The sequence below is a fragment of the Myotis brandtii genome, unplaced genomic scaffold (genome assembly GCF_000412655.1).
Source record: "Myotis brandtii unplaced genomic scaffold, ASM41265v1 scaffold339, whole genome shotgun sequence".
NCBI classification, from domain to species: Eukaryota; Metazoa; Chordata; class Mammalia; order Chiroptera; family Vespertilionidae; genus Myotis; species Myotis brandtii.
The window spans coordinates 766559-767177 of record NW_005363061.1 but is presented as its reverse complement, the minus strand read 5'-3'; positions in this window follow the sequence as shown (position 1 = coordinate 767177).

Below are 619 nucleotides of genomic sequence, written 5' to 3'. Positions count from 1 at the left end.
AACCCCTAGGGAGGGCAACACCCCTTCTTTCAGCTCCCAACTCCATTTAAACCCTCAATGGCAGCAAAGTGGGTTCAGCGAGAAAAGTGAGTGGGTGGTTGTTAGACCTACATGAGCAGAGCAAGAACGATTGGCCAGGAACAGAAACTCACCAGTGAAGAAAGCCCTGAGTGCCCAGCAAGGGGCAAAACTGGGAAAAGAAGAACCTCGTCCCCAGGGTAACCTATCCTCCCCTAGAAGATCACTGGTCATGTGATTTAGACCCCAGATCTTTCATTTTGATGGTCAGGTAGTTTAGACCCCCTGACCTTTTCCTCCCTGAAGATAACATCCAGGCCTCAGTGCATTTCAGCTCCAGGCCCAGAAAAACAGCAAAACCAGACAAATGATTCCTTGGCTACCTCAGGACCAGCTACACTGACTAATGACCCCCTGCCCTGGCACCGACCAATCAGGGGAGACCATGACCTTTCAGAAAGAGCACACCTGGAGAGCTGATGAACATTCTATTGAGACCCTCCCCTGAGAGCTCCCCTGAGACTTCCCGAAAGAGAGAGAGAAATATGCTCAGGACAAAGGACCCGGTGTGTGCTCGCTCTCCAAGGAGCACACCGGTGCC